The sequence below is a fragment of the Carassius gibelio genome, chromosome A8 (genome assembly GCF_023724105.1).
Source record: "Carassius gibelio isolate Cgi1373 ecotype wild population from Czech Republic chromosome A8, carGib1.2-hapl.c, whole genome shotgun sequence".
NCBI classification, from domain to species: domain Eukaryota; kingdom Metazoa; phylum Chordata; class Actinopteri; order Cypriniformes; family Cyprinidae; genus Carassius; species Carassius gibelio.
The window spans coordinates 15,898,503-15,920,176 of NC_068378.1; the positions used below are offsets into that span (position 1 = coordinate 15,898,503).

The 21,674-nt window shown below is 37.5% G+C and overlaps 1 long non-coding RNA gene across 1 annotated transcript; it reads left to right on the forward strand.

Annotated features, from left to right (window-relative positions):
• Positions 1-2,157: 2,157 nt before the first annotated feature.
• On the forward strand, positions 2,158-21,550 carry LOC128018613 (uncharacterized). Its single transcript, XR_008184923.1, has 3 exons — positions 2,158-2,254; positions 3,256-3,381; positions 20,643-21,550. It is a non-coding gene; the product is annotated as an uncharacterized LOC128018613 (long non-coding RNA).
• The last annotated feature ends 124 nt before the right edge of the window (positions 21,551-21,674 follow it).

Consider the following 21,674-nt stretch of genomic DNA (forward strand, 5'->3'; position numbering starts at 1 on the left):
GACAAAACTAAGCAAACCGACCATGTCACCCTAGGGGCACCGTAGGATTTAGCCTTGCTGGTAGTGTAATAAGGGAGGAGTTACTTTATCCTAAACATGAAACAACTATTGTAGGTGTCATGGAAGAGCCCTTTTTCCGAATGTTTTCGGAATGTTTTTAAGGATATAACAAAAGGATCGGTCAGTCATTATATCACTCAAATTAGATTTGGTCAGTTTGAACACACCTGGAAGGATTGACTTCTTGAACTTTGACTTGGGTAAAGAGAGATTTTGGTAGGGGAGGAAAGAAGAGGTGCCTAGTCTTGTCAAGATTAAAGTGATATGTCCATGGGGCATGAAGAGATCCTTTCAGGAGTTGAATGTCATCATAGCAGAGGTGTGAGAAGTTTCAGGAGCACATCTCCTCGAGTCCTATATGGAAGCCAGTTGCCGCCACAGAATAAAAAACGTTTTATCTCACGATTATGAGTTTTTTTCTCACAGTTCTCAGTTTACATCTCATAATTCAGACATTTTTTTCTGAGAATTCTGAGAAGTGCAGTTGGGAGAAAAAATACTTTAAAAAAAAAATGTATTCTGTGTCTCAAACAAGAAAAAGAAAGTCAGAAATATATACAGTATATCTCAATTCTGATGTTTTTCACATAATTCTGATTCTACAGTAACACATTTAAAATAAAATAAAAAATATGAGCTTCCATGTGAGTTCACCCACCAACTCTTCTGACTATTGTAGCCAGGGGTGCAAGTTTATTTGAAAGCAATATGTGAAATATTAGAACTGAGTGTGTATGTGTATATTGTTGTATTTCATTATAATGTTAAAGGTGTTTTGCCAATGACCATTTTATTTATTTATTTGAATATTTATTTTTGCTAAGGCTCAGGAAAGCGGCTGTGCTTTCTTATGTTATTATGATGTACATTTTCTGGGATTAGTAACATGACTACTCCAGGTGTGTATTCACAGTGGTCCCCAGGATTTGTGTCACCGTTTGACAAAAATCTGTAATTTTGTAATTAAAATCAGACTGATGACATCACTTGACTTCCTCCTTCCTATTTTGTAAAGATCTATGAAAAAAGCCCATGTTAATTCCACTTTTCAATTATCAGAAATGTTCTCATTTAACTCACAATTTCACATGAAGCTTTTAGTTGATGCCACTGGTATGATCTATTTATTGTTAGGGAATTGTAAAAAAAAAAGAAAAAGAAAAAAAACACTATAATAAGAATGGATTAAACTACTTCATTAAGTGAGTATGCAATGGCTGACAACATATGGTTTGATACCTTCAAGCAGGCATTTTGTAAAATGCTTTTTTCATGAAAATTGTAACTGGTGTTACTGTGACTGGTGTTACCTTCCTTATGGTTAAAAACCAGTGAAGATCAGTATATTAGGTTTTATGTCACTGGTGATTAATTGTGTCACTGTTTTTACCGTACTTTTTTTCTTTCAAATTAAATAAGACATAATCTCCTTATTTCTTCAATTTTCATTATTTTTCTGTAACTCTGACAACATGTGCTTAAAAAAATAAAATCAAGAAAAAAATATGTAATACAATCTTTTTTATATATTGATAAAGATGGTAACACCAGTGACAAAAAAATGGTTCATTTGGTCTTGAAATAGTTTCACAAAAAAAGCTAAAGAGAAAAATAATTAAGCTGTCATTTATATGTATTCATGAAGTCAAAACGTAATCTAATAATGTGGTCTAAGCTTAAATGTTAGAAAAATAAATACATTTAAGATATTTTGCCATATCAAAAGTGGACGTTTCTGTGGAATGACCCATATATACTGTATATTGTTATTCTAAACAGCTGATAGAAAACCCACAACGTGCGTGCTGAAATATTATCGGGGGAAAATATTGTTATACGGTAATATCCATCGTCAGACAAGTATTTATCTTTAATATTTTACTGGGTCCAGGTGATATTTCAATGGAGTTCATGCCCCGGTAAAAAGGATCTAATGACGCACCTGCTTTTACGGCAATGTCATTGTCCAGAAAAGCAACAAAAAAAAGTTCATTCACGAAAGCTGCTGGCATCTGTAACATTTCTGCCATGCGTCATTCATCCAGTAGGTGGCAGTGCGTTCACACCAGAGCAATACACTCAAATCAATTCCAGTCAGTGTTACTGCGACAGAATGGTCACTCAGTTAATGAAGAGCTGAAAAGACCGGGGGAGGAAATGGAAGACAGTACTGCACTGTAGCATATTCAACACTGTGGGTAGAATCTTTTGTCCTCTTTACGTACTGTGTCCCATTCTTTAGTGTTAGCTCACTTGTTTAAGTGTGTGTAGGATGGTGTGAGGTCATACTGTGTGAGATATGAGCCGCTGTGGGGAATTCAGACAAACTGACCAATACTGTGGGCAGTCGACGAAACAATCTCTCTCTCTCTCTGCCGTTCTCTCTCTTTCTGTAAGTCTCAGGATAGCATAAAGAGCTGTTGTAAGTACTTGAATGTGCTCAGCATGATTTGCTACTGTGGAAAACCACACACATGCTCCGAGAGTTAAGTGTTACAGCTTTGATTTAATCTGAGGAAACCCCAAGACTCTGGTAAGCAAAGTAAATGTTCACACATTTGATGATCATTACTGCATTCACACCTGCATATAGAAAACAGTACACTATTAATTTGTGCTTTATATTAAAAGGTACATACATTACACATTTAAAGGTGAAGTGTGTTTTGGGATGGATGATATATTGGGACCATTCAAATATAAATGAATGATGGTCACTACCATTTTGGGGACAGTAACATGATTTTTTTTTTTTTTTTTTAATTAGTCAGTTGATATTTTCCGCTTGTTATGTCTCAGTACATCTGCATCTTTATTGTGTGCTGTTTTGTTCATTGCAATCTTTGGAACAACTTTGCAAGTAACACTCCTCGAACTTGTAGTCAGTAAACTCTGTTTTGACTGTCCCGTATTTGCCTTCATTTCACTCGTCTATGAGCTGCTCTCGTCCTCTCTCTTTGTCTCCTGAGCTTGAGAACAGAAACACCAAACATTCACACAGGCCTGAAGAGCAGTTGAGAGGGGAGGGCAGCTTTAAAAAGCCCTTTTCAGTTTGGACAACATCCTCTGCTTTATTTTGCCCATTTTGTGGGCACTCCACCGCTTCCATTCCCTCCATCCCTTTTCATCCTTTGATTTCGTTCTGCCTTTCTTCTCTCCATCCACAGGCTCTTTATTCTTTCTTTTTTCCACCAGGTGACGCACTGTGAACACAATACAGCTGAAGAGGAAGAAAGACAGATGACTTTTGACTGCCGCCTCCTCTCTCTTCCTCCCTCTGTCGAAGGGCAGACATCAGTGTGTTCCGCAGTGAGCAAGCTGGTGGGTGTTACAAAAGTGTGTGTGTGTGTGTGTGTCAGTGAAGTAAGGGATTATGTGTGTATTTGATGGTAGCTCTTCTGAAAAGAGTCAGTTGAAACAGGTGCACCTGTGTTCCTTCAATGAATAATGAAAGAATGACTGAAAGAGAAACATGAAGAACTCCGAAATATGGGGGGAAGGGGGTTTTGTGAGGGCTGGCTGGGTATGTGAATGTTGCATGAACCGCAAGAAATAATTTTAAGTAGTATTTTTGTCTTGTTTTCCAATACAAATATACCCAGACATCATTGAAGTAAGTTACATTTACTGGAAAAATGGTGTATGTAAGATAAATTGAATCAATAAATTAATAAATAATAATATAAATAAGATGTAGACAGAGTATATCATGACATTTAGATAATTTTGTTCTGGTTTGCAAGCATAAAGCTAACAACATGAAAACCAGTTAAAAAAAAAAAAAAAGATTAAGAAAACTTTTTTTTTTGCAGTGTGTGTGTTGTGTGTCTGTCTTTATCCTGATCACCGTGTGAACCTTGTCCTGTGTCCCCTGTTTATTTTCCTTCTCTTCTTTCTCACGCTTGCCACATTCTGCCAATTGGATATGGTGTTTTTATTCCTTTCGTATGCTCATCTCTCTCACTCTTTCTCTCTGAGAGTATGTGTCAGAGTGTGTATTTGGCAGTAAACAACATAGATATGCTTGATTGTGCCCGTAGTTACTGTGCCTGCAGTGTCATTGTCCTAGTTGGCACCAATATCAGGTTTTGTTTTCATTCTGTTTATGGTTTATTGACCTTTCAAAACATCACCTCATTTGAGTTTATAGTTGACAAAATTATATTTCATTTAAAAATAATAAAAACTGAAAGGTTAAATACAGCTGGATCCATTTTGAAACCACAAGATAAAATGCTGATATTTTGTTATGAACATACTATACTACAATAAATGTTTTTCATTACAATATTATTATAAGCTTATCAATTTGAGTGAAAAGTTACACTGAAAAACTGTTTAAAATAGGCATGTGCAGGTATTCTGTAATGCGGTATAACACGTAATGAAAGTGCACTTTATTGTTATCGTGGGCACTTAAAATACCATGAGTAAACCTTATCCAAATAAAATTTTATCATCATTAGCTTCTTTTCCATCAACTGGGTAAAATGTACAACACTGCATGTATGGATGTCAAAATTCACCCAATTATCACAATAAAAATAAAAAATGAAAATTATTTTTATATTCACTATTATGTTTATCAAGTACTTTCTTTTCAGTTATTTGTTCATACTTATACAGTGCATTTTTACATATATACAGTATGTTGTTCTTTTGCACTTGAATCTGTTTGAAAAATATTTTTACTTGTATACTGGTTAGATACATTCATTTAATTTATGTACATTAATTTTGTTATTTTTAAAAAAAGTTACTTTTTTAAGAAGAATCAGGTGAAATTATTTTGTTTGTGATGTAATTAAGTATTACAGTGATACTGTATACCATATAATAATAATAATTCAAAGTGACAGTAAGGACTTTCACATTGTAACAAAAATATTCTCTTTAAAATGCTGTACTTTTTAAACATATATTCATCAAAGAATCCTAGAAAAATGTATCACCATTTCCACAAAAATATCAAGTGACACAAGAAGATTTCAACATTGATGATAATAATTTATTGAGTAAGTCAGCATATTAGAATGAACTCTGAAGGATCATGTGCCATTGAAGATCCTAAACATCCTAATGGCTGCTGAAAATTCAGCTTCATCATCAGGGGAATTAAGTACACCTTAGGCTTGTTGAGCATAAGAGGGAAACCCCAAACTATTGGATGGTACTGTATTTAAAACAATTCTAAAGTGACTATAAAAGTTATGTTTAATTGGGTGTGTTACACTATGGCAGCATCTAGTTTAGAGCTGTGCTTAGAAGGCCAGAAGTCATTTCCATGGAGAAGTTAATGTGTAAGTGTGTGTGGTGCTGTGATCTCTGGGGCATGCGGCTTTACCCCGCCCACCTCAGTGACCCCAGCATTCTCCTGCCAACCTGGCCAGTCGCCATAGTTACTTAAAGGGATAGTTCACCCAAAAATGAAAATTTGATGTTTATCTGCTTACCCCCAGGGCATCCAAGATGTAGGTGACTTTGTTTCTTCATTAGAACACAAACTGAGATATTTAACTCAAACCGTTGCAGTCTGTTAGTCATATAATATTAAATGGATGGATGTCATGGCTAAAACATACAATAAAACAAAACAAAAAAAAACATACACAAAACCAAATTAAACCCCGTGGCTCGTACAAATACATTGATGTGATGAAATGTAATGCACGTCCTCGACACAGCCTGCCATAAGGCATCTTCTTCCCTTGCTTGCTTTACGGTGGATCGCAGACTTTTACAGGTAAGTGCATTACTGCCACCTATCTCTCAAGTGGTCCATTTGAGAGATAGGTGGCGGTAATGCACTAATAAAGCAAGCAAGAAGAAGAAGATGCCTCCCAGCAGGCTGTGTAGAGGACGCGCAGTACATTTGAGACAGTTCAGGCTTTTTAGTGCATCAGAGGTAAAGAACGATATAAATACTGTTCAGGTTCTTGCACAGATCGATCGTTTTATGTCTTTACACATCAATGTATCGTCACGAGCCACAGGGTTTAATTTGGGTTTTTTTTGTGTATGTTTTTTTGTTTTGTTTTATTTTATTGTATGTTTTAGCCGTGATTCCCATCCACTTGCATATGACTGCAACGGTTTGAGTTTGTGCAATATCTCAGTTTGTGTTCTACTGAAGAAACAAAGACACCTACCTTTTGGATGCCCTGTGGGTAAGCAGATAAAAGTCAAATCATAATTTTTGGGTGTACTATCCCTTTAAAGCCCATAATAAAGTGTGAGATGACTGAGTAGCGGGTGGCAGGATGGGTGGGATTTTGGTATGTCACTGACAACAGCTCCCAGTGTTGAGCGTATGTGTTTTGAATATAGACAGATACAGGAAGAATTGTGAGAGAAACTGAAAGACAATTTTATGAAATATTTCCAGTCATTTCTCATGTGTTTTGGATAGGTAAGATTACTTTGCTGTCCCATCAATCTGAAGAATGGCCCATTGATCATACAAAATCATCTTAATACACACACACTCTTGAGATACACTCACACTTCACGCCACATTGAGTTTGCCAGTGTCTACTGCGCTTGGTATTTGTGCAGGTGGGTGAGGGGGCAGGTATTTGGTGTGTCCACATTGTATGTGTGAATGAAGGCACATTTGGTAATTTGCTCCCTACGGTCTCCTGTAGCATAAGTGGTTATTATCTGATTCGTACTGTTACTGAAGATCAACTTTCACTGCCACAGAGAAAGAGTATAATTTAACTTACTAGGTGAAATCTGGTATGCACTTGAAGCTGTTGAGGGTTTTGTAAGGATTTTTAAACAGGACCGTGCTGAAAAGGCTGATGTACCGGAGTATGGGTGTGCATAAAAGCAGACCTTCTCAGATTTACACTGCTTGTCAGTGTTCATACTGCAAGTGGCTCAAACTTTCACTCTTCAAAATAAAGATTAGGGCTGGGATAAACTATTATTTTTTAAACGATTAATCTAGCGATTATTTTTTTGATGCATCGATTAATCTAACGATTAATTTTTTCAGACCGATTCGATTTCGATTATCTCCCCATTAATTGACTACTAACAATTTATACATGTTGATTTACATATCTGAATGAAAAAAACATGAATTCCTTAACATTGCAATATATGTTTATTGCTCTTAAAATTACAATATAAAAGACCGACTGACTTACTTTGCACTTGTATAGAGATAGCATTCAATAAAACCTTGAAGCCTTGAAAACACATAGCTTACTGAAACAAGCTTACTGAACACATAGGGCCTAGCTTACTGAAAAAAAGTTCTTCTTTCAGATGAAAATAACAACAACTTGATGTCTAGCATTCAATAAAAAGGTCACCCAAAATGCTTGTTTAGAGCAATTGAAAGAATACAGTAACCAATGTAAACTTGATGGCTTTAAGCTAATACATTTTCCCAAAAAAATAAATAAATAAAAATTAACAGTGGGAGCCAGCAGCCTGTCATGGAGAAAAAAAAAATCTCAGAATGCTCCACGTGAAACTTTGGCATTCCGCCCTTTTTATATCGCGTTTAATGATTTTGATTAATATGCACAGGGGAGAGAGAGAGCAAGAAGCGCTCGTGTTGTTTGAAGACTGTGAGTGTGCGCGCGCAGCCGGGGCTCTCTCTTGTTCGCGCCTTGTCTGGCACACCGATCAAATAAGGTTTTGACAGCCAGACAGAATGTTGATCCGGCCATCGCGTATATTCAGCGCACATAAGGTAAACGTTTTGCAAACGTTTTTTAGAGAAATAAATACAGTTCGACGAATCGATGCGCATATTTTGCGTTGACGTATTTTTTGCGTCGACGTCATCATTGTCCCAGCCCTAATAAAGATTCCAAATAGTTTTGTTTGCTGCAATGCTATACAAGAAACATTTTTTGGCTTTCCAAAGAACCTTTGAGTGAAGAGTTGTTAAATATAATGTAAATATTAATTTAATTTATATAAAAAAAAATGTAAGTGTGAAGAACATTTAAATAATTTTAAGAACCCTTTTCTGCTATACAGAACCTTTGTGGAATGAAAAGGTTCCATGCATGTTAAAGATTCTTCACAGAACTATTAATGTCAATAAAGTACTTTTATTTTTTAAAGGTGTTGAGAGCATGATCTGTTGCTGACGTCCAGTCACATGAGTAACAGTGACAAGCAATAGGTGATTGTCTTCAGAAACATTTTTTGTTATGCTGGTTGAAAGTCTCTTCACATCCCAATAACAATCATTAAGTTCATGATTGCTGGTGAATGACGCATGTTGTAGCCCAGCGGTTCCCAACTCCAGTCCTCACGCACATATTTTGCATGTCTCACTTAGTTAACACACCCGATTCAGATGACCAACTCATTAGAAGGGATCTACGTTAATTAATTGTGTTGCGATCAATATGATCCATACACCGTGTTCATTGCTCCCTACTCCCAGAGCAGGGGTTTACTTCACTTCGGAACATGGGCTGGAATTGTAACCACTGATGTAGCCTATTATAGTAATGTTATCTCTGGTATTCTGGTCTGTGAAAATAAGTGCATTCAGGATGGCGTGACTTTGGATGGTGATTGCAGGTTGAGCGAGACATTCGCTTTCAGTGCTATCAGGCTAATGTTAGCATTTTCCAAGATCTCCTATTGCACCTTTAATGCTGCAATAAGTTGCTCCACATTTGCACCTGTCAGTAGGAGGAAAGATGGATGTCCCATGATTAAACCCCTGTCAGTTACTGTTGTTGTACACAACAAAAATGGGCTGTTGCTTGCTGTGACGTCTTAGGTCTAAAACTCAGATTTGAAAAAGAGTTACTGCTGTAGGTCAGTGCCATTTATCATTGTGGAGAAGTTAGCCCATATATTTTAATATTAGGTTTAAGAACAGTTGCTATATTATAGACACTTCTTATCTTAATTCTTGACTTGAGATTTGAAAAGGTTTTCTAAGTGGAAAGACCATGGTAATTTCCAAAGCAAGTAATTTTGAGCATTAGTAAAGTATTCTGTGTGTTCCATAAATTTAGACACAAGTTTTTGAGAACATCATTCTCACATATCTCAGGTCTAACTTATGTAAGTATTTCCTCAGATTACTTTTATGTTCAGATTATGCTTCATCAGCGTTAGATTCATGAGTTTGATTTATCAGCAGCACAGATTAGAAAGATCTTCTTGCGTTTCCTAGAGTGCAGCATTTTTTCCTCAGAAACTCCCTGGGTGTCAGAGTCAGCTGCTATCTTGTTTCTCCATGCCACCATCCATCTATCTGCTCGTCCATCAATCACAGCTCCCAGTCATCCCCAGGGTATGCATAAAGACCAATCGCAAAAAAAGCAAAATAGTAGCAATGCATAGTAGTAGCATGTAAGGTTATTGTATAGGAGAAAATATATAATACCATTAATATGTTTACATAGCTTTCTAAAACACTGACTTAAAATGCCTTGACTGCCAATAGTGTGTGTTTTTGTGTTAAGCGTGCACTCTCATATACACACAGTGTGCAGGTCAAAATGTGTTACCTAGGCCTTAGGTTGGCCATTAGGTTGCTCAAGGTGTGCTTAACCCTGAGCTAAAGAGGGTTTTAAGGAACGGTAAAAGAGTATTGCATCCATTAGTAAAAATCTGAAGTATTTCAAAATCATAGTCTTTAATTTCTTTATGAATTTCTTTTTATATATTTGATTGTAGTATTAAAACATTGGTATCTTTCAGACAAGCTCTCAGTACATTCTTAAAACTCAATTTGTTTGTTTTTCTTTTTTCTTTTTTTTTTGGCTTATGAGAAAAAGCCACAATTCTGCCCTCACTTCTAATGAGCATGTTTGTGTGAAAGTGGAAAAAAAGGCTGTCCATTGAATATATCTGATCTGTAGAGTGTATACACACACACACACACACACACACATACTGATTTATATCTCAGAGAGGAACTGCAGGTCCTCTGGGCCTCAGAAACGGCCTGCACATGTCTACCTGCAAGTGTAATGCGCCACGCTGGCTCTCTCTCTCTCTCTCTCTCTCTCTCTCTCTCTCTCTCTCTCTCTCACACACACACACACACACACACACACACACACACACACACACACACCTTGTCCCACATACTCATTACAGCTCAGAGGCCACTGTCTTGGACTGAAAGAAAGTCAAGACTTTGACCCACTTAAACTTATCACTTTTGTTCTCTCGCTCTTTCTTCTGATTTCTCTTCCTTTCTGTCACACTGAAGTAATTATTTTCATTTAATATAGTTTCTGAAATCCCATGTTAACAATGCAGGCAGAGAAAACTGTAAGTTAGCCATTCATAGGGTGATTCTCCTTGTATAATGTAAGGAACTTTGTCTCTATGGAAAAACATATCAAAATATTGTTCTGTTTTTTCATTTCTGACAGAAACGATGGCTTAAACAATGGTGTAAGTTTGGGGCAGGACTTTTTGTTTGAACAGGGTGATTTTCAGGAATCATGTTTGTAAATGGTCATTATTTTTGGAATTTCTTTATGATGATACAGATATTGCACACTTCAGAATTTAAATCTTTAGTTGGATTATCACTGTGAGCAAAAAAAAAAAAAAAAAAATCTGCAGCAAACAGATGTGCACAAACTCAACATACAAACTTTCTTTTCTTTTTGTGTTCTATTTATGGAATTTTTGATTTGGCCCCTTTGTGACACCCAAGAGCAAAAACAGTAACTCACACACACACCAATTACAAATAAATGCATCAATATGAAACATAAACAAATCCACACTCAGATTTTGGCATTTTGCATTTGTCATCGGCCCAGTGACTGCAAACACAGAGAGAGGGACAAGACCAAACACAGCCTACCACACACTCGCTCCACGAACACACACTTGGATACGTGTGTTCATGTACATGCCAAGGGTGAATCACATGAGTTATGAGGAAACTATAATGTCAGGGTGAATTTAGAAATGGATTTAATGGGTCCTTCTGCCTTAAAAGACATAGAGAGAGGAAGAGATGGAAACAGAGAGAAACCAAAATATCATAGAAACTTGGGGGACACTTTTAGAAACATCTAACATCCTAGCAACTTAATAACAACCACTCATAACACCTTAGCAACCACGGAACACACTGGCGAGCACCAGCGAGAATTTTGCCCAGGCACTTTGTAATAAGAAACATAATGTGAGTGTTAACCTTCAATACAGTTGTGAAATGCAGAAATATTCTGGAGGATAATCTCTCTAGACCTGCTAGCAAAACGGCTACATTTCTCCAACAATGGCTAAACCACTAGACATTTAATACATCCTAATGCTCCAATACTGCCCGAAACAAGCTGCTTATCCCATTATGTGATATAAACCTCACTCTCTTTCTCTTATTGGATCAGCTGATATTAACACCACCCCTTTGCCTCAGTTATTTGGGTAACCTTCTAATGTAACATTCTGACTCTATTCCAGAACTTAGTGAGCTTAGTGTGCTTTTTCTTACATAGATAGCTGACTTCTAAGACATTTAACTCATGGAACCTTAAAGGGGGGGGTGAAATGCTATTTCATGCATACTGAGTTTTTTACACTGTTAAAGAGTTGGATTCCCATGCTAAACATGGACAAAGTTTCAAAAATTAAGTTGTACGTTTGAAGGAGTATTTCTGTTCCAAAAATACCTCTTTCGGTTTGTCACAAGTTTCGGAAAGTTTTTTTCGAGTATGGCTCTGTGTGACGTTAGATGGTGCGGAATTTCCTTATATGGGTCCTAAGGGCACGTCTGCCGGAAGAGCGCGCGCTCCCGTATAGCACAGCACTGAGAGCACAGACATTTCACTGATCAGAGCGATTCACTGATCAGAGCGAGAGCGTCGCGAAAAGTCACAAAAGAAGTGTGTTTTTGGTTGCCAGGGCAAGACAACCCTGCACAGATTACCAAAGAAAAAACAGCATTAAGGGACCAGTGAATGGAGTTTATTTTTACAGAGCATCAACGGAGTTGTGCAAGTGTTTGTGTTTGTTCCCTGCATTTCGAAGATGCTTGTTTTACAAACAAGGCCCAGTTTGATGCCGGATTTGCGTATCGTTTATTTCTTAAGGATGATGCAATCCCAAGGAAAAAGGGTCACGATCGTGTGTTGGAACCGCAGGCGGTGAGTAAAACTGCTTAAAATATCTCTGCCTCCTTGTTAGTGCGTCCGCCTCCCATGCCGGAGACCCGGGTTCGAGCCCCGCTCGGAGCGAGTCGTTGCTGCTGCTGCTTTCGTTCAGTTTCAGCCTCGGGATCTGATTCTGGATCATAAATAAACGGCTGAATCTGACTGTAGCCATGGTTTATTTCGGATGATGGTTTTTTCCTCAAGGTAATGTCAGAGCTGTTAAATATGTTTTTCAACGGCTCTGGGTAATGATTAGTAAAGATTCTAATAAAAGATTAACGGGATATTGAGTGAAAATGAGCATTTCACCCCCCCTTTAAAAATGAATCCACATCAGGGTCGGAAATTAACTAGGGCTTGTGGCAAAAATGCCACCAAAATGAACAAAGTGCCCAAAGATAAATTAGCAAAAATTGCCCCTGAACTTTTTTTTTTATATTATGCCTAACAATTTTTTATGTACTTTTCCCTTACCTTTTAAACTGACATTTGTTCAACTTGCTTTATCTGCTGCTTTAGATTTATGTTCTTCGTTTGCAGTGAGTGCATTCTGGAATTGCCTTCTTCAATGGGGGCTTAGGATTTGACCAAAACGAGGATGTTTTAGGAGACAGCATAATCTAGAAGCCTACCTTATGTTACAAACTTTGGCTGTGTCAGAAATCACATACTTTCTGAGTAGGCACATCCTTTGAATTATTTTGAGGAAATATCTTCACAAGCATGCACTCTTAAAAATAAAGGTTCCAAAAAGGGTTTTCTGCAGCAATGACATACAAGAACCGTTTTTGGTTTCCAAAAGAACCAGTCAGTGAACAGTTTTTAAAAATAACAATTTTTCTTAGTGTGAACAAAATTTGCGTAATCTAAAGAACCTTTTTTCCACTGTAAAGATACTTTATTTAATGCAATAGAAAGGTTCAATGGACATAAAAGGTTTTACTGTATCTTAGGCCCATGTATATGTACTGTATGTGTGTGAGTTGAGGAGGCAGGCCCAAACAACATGGCACCCTGAGGGTGCATTCTCTCCTCGTCCTCTTCCTCTCTCTGTCCTCTTTCTGTATTTTTATCTCTCTTTCTTGCACTTATACTATTGAGTCATAGATTAGGAATGGAGAGGCAGAATAATAGAGAGCGACAATTTAGGAGTGAGGTGGAAAGGAATGAATGAATGTCGAAGTTTGAGAATGTGTTTACCCATTAAGATTACCACAATTACATGTTTACAGTTGTGTCCTTGGTACTGCTCTGAAGAAAACCACTCAAGACCAAGGATACTCAACTAAATATTCCTGTATGGGGTGCCAAAATTAAAGAGTTCAAGAACTGACTATTGTAAAAACCCATATTTATTATTAATGCTGTTTTAGTTATATCTTCCTTGAACAATTTCTTGGAAATAACTGCACTGTTCTGTTATGTGAGACCATGTAAACACCATTCCCAGCACTTGTCCTTCAGAACAAGCCCACACCTGTCCAGGTGAATGGAGCAATAGAGAGAGGGGCAGAGGTTTATGCTGATATATGTGCTAATATGATATATGTGCACATGTGCTGCAAATGCTCCCATCAATCTTTCCTTCCCTCGGAGTGCACATTTTATCAGTCTCTTTTTCTCCCCTGAGGATGGTTTATTGGTGACATGTTGTCCTCAGCATGTTCTATGATAGAGACAGATGGGAACAGGGGTCAGGTGTGCGACTTCTGCATAAAGCTATTTTGATATTTTGATGCCTGCATTTACAAAAAACACAGTATATATATGTTTAGTGACTGCTGTATGTTTAGTGAGCTCAAGTTATTCCAAATCCTTTTGAACCGCTTTCTTCTGTGGAACACAAAAGGAAGAAATGTCTCAGTTTTTCCATGGTTTGGTTACAAACATTCTTTAAAATATCTTATTTTGTGTTCCACAGAAGAAAGTGATACATATTTTTGGATCCACAAGAGGGGGAATAGATGATGCCAGAATGTTCTTTTTTGGACACTTTTTTTGACCGCTCATTGGTGGTGTTTTGTACATTTAGAAATTTGAGAACCATAATTACAGTATGAGCTGGTATGATTAGAGATGGGAATCTTAAGGAATTCCAGTTATTTAATGTTTTCACTAATGAATCATTTGAATCTGAGAAAGGCATATTTAAAAAAAAATTGCCAGATGCTTGTTTAATTCATTAATTTTCTCATTCTTGATTCACATTTCTTTTTTTTTTCAGGAATCATGTGTATCACTAAAATGAACCAAAATGTGTATATTTCACTGGTTGCATTGGTTGTTGATTGCTAAATAATGCAGGAAATATTTTCAAATAATTTTAGTACATAAAATTATGTACTATATATATGAACCAGTTATGAATAAGAGCAGTTTCCCAAACCTGCTTATTTCTTACATAATGACTGATAAAGCCATTCTCTTATTTTCTTACATTTATCATGTATGCCTTATTTTTCTAAACATTCATCTTTTACAGTCTGTCCTCCCTCTTTCATTCTCCTTATTGCTTTCTCCTTCCTCCTGTAGGGACATCTGCCAAGTTACCTTCAACCCCTCTTATGCCCACTGTGCTCTGTGGTCGTATGTGTGTGTGTTACATTCTATGAACTAACTTTTAATCGCAAACCACATTTTAATCTCCTCCTTCCCTGTTGAGCAACACACACACACACAGGGTTAAGCACATACCTTCTCAAATACTCTTTCTTCCGCATACACCACAATATACACACACAATCTAAGTGCACGCTCTCAGAGATTTCGAATGGGCCGTTGACTCGGTTCAGGGCCATGTAGCATGAAGGATATTTTCCAGCTCTCTTTTTCAGTCTTTCTCCCTGTTGCTGACAGGTGTGTTGTGGCAGTGAGATCTGGGTATGGCTGAGTGTGTGTGTGGGGTCTCTCTTTACTAATTTGGCACATTGTGTGTTCTCTGTGGTTCACCGCTCTGCCAGGTAATGTTAGACAAGAGCAAGCATTAGCAACAGAGGGTGAAACTGAAAGAAATCCCTGGCCTTTGAATGAAAGTATTGTGAGTTTGTGTATGCCATACTGAAAAGTCTGGTGCAGTGAGGGTATCAGATGCTAATACTGTTGTACTTGTGAATAATTCTATATGACTAAATGATTATTGCATTCATGTTCCTATTTGCATTTACACGGTACCCCAAGGGTTAACCATAATCTACACTCTAAATCAAATTAAAGTGACAGATTGATCAGATTTGTTGAAGCCCCACCCTCATCTGTAAATCTGACCCTGAAATCTGATTGATTTTGATTGGACCAATAAGAATATTGATCAGTAACAGGTCTTATTTTTAGTTGACTAGTATAAAACTGCAAGAGTATTTTTATTGTTTTCTATTTTGTCTGTAGCACTGCATATAAATTAATAGTTTTCATATTCTTTACGGCTCACAATAAAAGCCGGTTTTATATTGAAAAACATTAAATATAATGTTTCAGTTTTGTTTGATTAAGTAATAAAGATAACTAGTTTTTTTTTTTTTTTTACTACTGTGTTTTACTTTTTTCCCTACACATTTTGAATGTATATTATTTTATAGTTTACTCCTATATTATGTTTAATTTATGGTATTTAAATATAGCATAATATCATGCACATTTAATACAAATTAAACATTATTATATTATATTATATTATATTATATTATATTATATTATATTATATTATATTATATTATATTATATTATATTATATTATATTATATTATATTATATTTATTCATGGTCAAATTCAAATGTCTTCAGTTCACCATCAGTTCAAGCAAGTCAAGCTTTGTTGGATTTAGAGTGAATCAGAACTGTGTCACATTAATTGTGAATCTAATGAATCTGAATCAGAGTCATGAAGTTCAAAGGCAGGTTAAATGGACAATCCATCATTGTGAACTCCCCCAGGGTCTCTCAACACTTCTTTTCTTCTTTTCCTTTTCTTTCAGTGGCTCTTTCTCTCCAGTGACTCTGGCTGTCCCTTTGTGTTAACTACTAGAGACACAACATGAGCGTGTGTGGCCAAGGACAGTTCAGATGGAGCTCTTTGTTTTCGTCTGTGTGGCCACTTGGTCCTTGCACACCTCATTAGCTGTAGCCACCGCTTGTTTGTCACAGAAAATGTGTGTCTGTGTGTATGTGTTGTTCCATTACCCGATCCCCTGAAATGTTCAGTTTTTGAGGGACTGAGAATAGGTGGTTAAAAAATAGAGGCCAAGAATCTCTTCAAGAGCTCTGTGCATTCTCTTCAAGTTCAGACCACAAAATAACATTGTCATGCACACACAAGCACACTGTAGATGTTTGGCAGTGTGTGTGTGTGTGTGTGTGTGTGTGTGTGTGTATGATTGAGTTTGCAAATTATAATAAATAATGCCGTACTATTATATAATATTTAATATAAATACTATTAAATATAAATATTAAATAACATTTAAAAAGCAAATAAGATCATATTAATATTACTATTTTAAAATAAAAGCTTATATTAAAAATACACACTAATGTTGCTTTGATATTTACAATGTTTCGTCTTTCAGCTGTACTTTTTTTGGTATGCAGTGAAAACGATTTTTTACGTTTTATTTTGTTTGTTTGTTTGTTTTGTTTTTTTTCTGCGGGGTTTGTCTTTGGGGCCTTTTTGCAGGGCAAAGATCCCTTGGTGGATAGAGAGATGGTGCCCTGTTAAATATTGTGTAAAAATAAGTATTACATGCCTGACCTATAGAAAACATGTGCTTAGTACCAAAGTAATGTAATATACTCTATGTTGTGATTAAAATTTTTCCTTTCTCTGAAGAGTGTTACAAGCTCTTGGTGCATGAAGAAGATCTATAAAGTTGCAAAGACTAAAGTCTCTAATCCAAAGAGATATTCTTTATCAAATTAAAGTCTCTCCCAGAATGTGCACGCAAAGAAAGAAGGCATGGTTTCAGTCACCGCACTTAGTGTTGAAGCAGCCATGTCAGAGAGATGCTGAGTGTATCTAGGCAAAAGCAAAAGCACTTTATTTGGTTTTCCGAAAGTAGATGCATTTAGGAATCTTTAAGATTACTTACAATAGAACAGCAACACATTTTATGGACGACCGTTTCGTGAACCTATGAGAGAAGGTGATTCTGAATTTGCTACGACAATCTGCCGCTTCTGAATCAGCTGCTGTAAGTATGTTTTGTTATTAGTTTGAGTATTTGCTAATGAGCTCTGCGTGTCTGTCGTGTGTGTGTGTGCTAGGGATGCACCGGTTGACTGGCCATGAATCAGAACCGGTGTTCTGCTTAAAATACACGATCGGCAATCGACCGGTTTCTGGTCTTTTTTCGGCCAATTTTTCCGAAAGTGCGACCGCGTGCACAGACTACATTGTAATCATTCGCTTTCATGTCATTTGTTTGGAAGCATTTTGAAATCTGTGCGCAGGACACGGGCAGCCGTTCAGCACTGGAAGTGCAGAGCTACATGTCTGAGGCACAGATAGCAGGAAGTGAACAGCTGTTGGTGTACTGGCGCACAAATAAGAGCCCCTTTCCTGGCTCACTGCAGTTGCGCGAGCGTACTGTACCTCTCCGCGCCTGCACAAGCGGAGACAGTAAAGGGATGTTCAGCTCAACTTCTCGCGTGTTGGATGAGAAATGAAACCGACTAAACTGTGACAGAACTAAAATGATTTTTTTTGTAAAGTAGAACTTGCATACACGCTTGAAAAACCAAAAGTAAACGTCAGTTCTGAATAAATTGATTATAGTTATTTATTTTTCATTGGCTTAATGTAAATATAGATGTGAATCATTACCTTTTTTTTTTTTTTTTTAATTGGACGAATGAAACACTTTTCATCTTTGTTTTATTCACACCAATATTATTTTATTTTAACATTTTGGAATAATTTATTTATATATCATACTTTTATTTAGTCTCACTGGTAAAGATTTTTTTAAAATTTAAAACCAAATTTAAAAGCTAAAACAAATACTGAATGCTGATTAAAAAACTCTTATTGAATGTGTGTTGATTGTGTTTGGACTGTAGAACTATTCCATTGTTGCCTTTCATTTCACCTGGTTACAGTTATTTTTTTCATTTAAGGCCAGTTCTATGTAGTTTCAACTCAATTCAAAAACTGATGTCTGTACCATCTATGTTTGTATTGAAATGTAGGCTACTTACTGTGCATTTACTGCTGTTCATTTCATATGGTTACAGTTATTGTTTTCAATAGCCAAAAGCCAGTTTGGCCTATTAAATACCAAATAAACATCTTGTTTATGCACACTTTCCTTCTTTCTTGTTTATTGCTTAAAGAAAAAAAAATTGAAATCGGTATCGGAATAAAGCAAGAATCGGCCAGTTTGCTTGTAAAAAATCGATATCGGAATTGGCCATGAAAAATCATGATCGATGCATCCCTAGTGTGTGCGCACGAGCGTGTTTGTGTGGTTGTATGTGATAAAGAGAGCGAGACAGGGTCACACAGTGGAGTCAGCTGTCTTATTCGTCCGTAACTTGTGTACTGCAAACACATACGAGCTTCATCACTGTGTCTGTCACATGAGTCTGTTCCCCTTTTGGACTTGAACTGATGGTAAAACTAAGGACATTATTAACTGTCTTTACATTGATTTTGAAAGATGTACAGGTAGCTCACAATTATGGAAAGGGTCGTTACATTTCCGATGTGTGCTTGCAGTGTTCGGCCAATCACAACTCACGGGGTCAGTTGGTCAATCAGGGTAGACCTATGAAGACCCCTGATTTAACAGATCTCATACCTAATTACAAAGACCTGTTAATTATCAACTTACAGTCACCTGCAGCTTTAATCTATGGCAGCGGTCATTCCATTACCCAGAGTTCATTGCTGTCCCACGTGTTCAATATTAAATGCTCAGTCATTTTAGTTTCCTTTTTCACACACAGACACAGACACACACACACACACACAGCAGCTCATACCGATGGAAGAGCCAGACAAACATCTGTTTTAACAATGAACAGGAGGAAAGATATAGAGAGAGAGAAAGAAAGAAAAGGGAAAGAAAGAGAATGAGGAAATAAAGTGAATTTGGTGTCAGTGGGGAAACAGTTCAGAAAAGAAATGTGTTTCACTGTTTAACAGACAGTTAGGGATTTGTATCAGTAAAAGAGGTGGATGAAAGAGTAAAAAACTTTTACTAAACTTCTATCTTATGTATGTGTTTGTTTCTGTGTGTTTGTGTGTAGGACTACACCAAAGAGCAGCTGGCATCTGTCTAATGGGCAGCTTTTATAGCTAATATGAACATGTCTGTGTGTGTGTGTGGTTGTGTGTGTGTGTGTGTGTGTGTTTGTGTGTAAACTTGAGAGTGTGTCTTGAAGAATGATCGTGTGCTTACACTTCATTTTTATAAATGATATTGCAAAGCGCATCAAAGGGTTTGGGAACAGATCAAACAAAAGTGAGAGAGAGTTGTTTCAGAGCGGATGAAAAATGAGATGAATGATGAAAGAGAAGTCTCTTCTTTTGGTCACTTCATTTCTGCATGGTTTTAGAGGCTTTACCAAAACAAAGATTTGGTCATTTTTGAACACTGTTCACCAAACCGACCGCATAATTGTTAAAAAGTATTTTTCAACAGTGGTTTTGCTTTAAACCCAGGTTTTGCAATGGACATCAAGTAGTGATCCTATGTAAGCCAAGCAACAAGCAAAAATGGACAAGTTTGTAAACATGTAAAAGGCTGCAGATGTGTGATTTGCTGGCTTTACAGTTAGATTGTTTGATTTGTCTCTTGAATTTCGACGGTTTCATGCTCTCAGCAGCCAGTAAATTGTGGCCAAAATCGTGACGTAATCTTGGTCATATTTACTTTTTTCATTATTTCGAGAATATCATGGTGTCTGGCTAATTTGACTTGTTTTTACCAATTCACAGATGATGTTGCACCAAAATATCTTTTTTGATCCAATATGTGACTTTTCATGTCAACAACATATTAGAAATGTTGAATATTGGTGTGAAAATATTGTTTGTTTGTGTTTTTTGTTTGTTTTATTTTTTGCAGTCCCAAGTAACTTCTACAATTATTCGGTTAGGTACATTATACGGTACATTAGCACTGATCAGTCGAACATCTCTTACTGTATCTCATTTTTGAATGTACTGTATCACTGTTGACTATGATCTTATGCTGTTCACTAGTTGCCAGTATTGTATGTCTTGATGGTCATTGTGTCAGACTCTGTTCCATGTTTTGTGCGTGTTCCTGTCCCCATTGTGTTCTATTCCAGGTGTTCACCATTTGCATTTATTTGTCCAAGGTTATTTCTATGTTTTATCATTAGTCCCGGCTGTTCCTCGTCCTCACCTCATCAAGTCCTGGATATATGTGCTCCCTGTTCTAAGTTTCTTCATTGGCTGTTATATGTCTTCTGTGAGTTCTTGTGTTTTCCACGTCTTTTTTTCAGGTGAGCCACGACCCGGTCATCTTTGCGAGGGCGTTTGTGCCACTCACCCTCGCCAGCTCCCTCGAGGGGGAAACCCTCACGGTGCTGTTCCAGATCAAGATAACGTTCCTTCATCTCACTGAGCTCCCAGATTTGAAGGAGACAGTGATCTGGAGAGTATCCGATCTGGAACCCCTCCACCGGCCATCCCCAAGTCAATCCCACCACCATCCGTGGCTTACCCAAGCCCGGCGCCGGTTCATATGCAAGCCAAAAGGACATTAATGTGCCAAGCCCAACAAACATTAATGCGGCAAGCCTGTCAGCCCCAAAACTTACTCCAGTGCACGCTCCTCCAGAGCTCACTCCAATGTTGGTCCAGGCCCCAGAGTTTGCTCCAGTGTTGGCCCAGAACACATCTTTTCTCTCGGATCCAGAAGAGGAAATTAGGGGTGAGGAGAAGGGTGTCAGCCCAGGCGCCAGAGTTTGCTCCAGTATCAACCCAGCCCCAGCACGTAGTCCATGTAGGGCTCCCGATCCACAGTTAAGCCCAGGATGGTCTCCTGTTCATGAGTTAAGCCCAGGGAGGGCTCCTGATCCCCTTTCAAGCCCAGCAAGTGGTCCAGGCCTTGAGTACAGCCGCGTAAATTTCCCCAAGTATTTGTTTTTGGTGGGGGAATAGTAAGGTTCCAGCCGTAGAGGCTAAGGTGGGGGCTGGGGTAGGGGCCTTGTAGGCTGCTCTGCCATGTCCTCCTGAGTCCCCTGCTCCACCATGGCACCCTGAATGGGGCCACTGTCCTTTGTCTGTCCTGAAGGACCTTCAGAGCACCTACCCAGGTGTTCCTCATCCTCACCTCATCAAGTCCTGTATAGATGTTCCCTGTTCTATGTTTCTTCATCGGCTGTTAATACATCTTTGGATTAAAATTCATGTTGAAGAAATCTCCTGCATCTCCTCGCTCCTTGCCCCTGTGAACGTTTCATAATTTGTTAATTTTATGTTTATATTTCACAAAAAGCAGCATATTAACATAAATTATAATTATAATAACG